This window comes from Bison bison, unplaced genomic scaffold, assembly GCF_000754665.1.
Source record: "Bison bison bison isolate TAMUID 2011002044 unplaced genomic scaffold, Bison_UMD1.0 scf7180017864185, whole genome shotgun sequence".
NCBI lineage: Eukaryota > Metazoa > Chordata > Mammalia > Artiodactyla > Bovidae > Bison > Bison bison.
In genome coordinates, this window is record NW_011494757.1 from 157,427 (window position 1) to 157,807 (window position 381).

The following is a 381-nucleotide window of genomic DNA, read 5'->3' on the forward strand; positions in this document are numbered from 1 at the left end:
GATGAGATTGAACATCACAGCCACTAAGCTCTGTTAGACAGACTCTCAGAACAAAAGGGAGGGATGAGATTGAACACCACAGCCACTAAGCTCTGTTAGACAGACTGACTTGAAGAACAAAAGGGAGGGATGAGATTGAACACCACAGCCACTAAGCTCTGTTAGACAGACTCTCAGAACAAAAGGGAGGGATGAGATTGAACATCACAGCCACTAAGCTCTGTTAGACAGACTGACTTGAAGAACAAAAGGGAGGGATGAGATTGAACACCACAGCCACTAAGCTCTGTTAGACAGACTCTCAGAACAAAAGGGAGGGATGAGATTGAACGTCACAGCCACTAAGCTCTTTAGACAGACTGACTCAAAGAACAAAAGGGA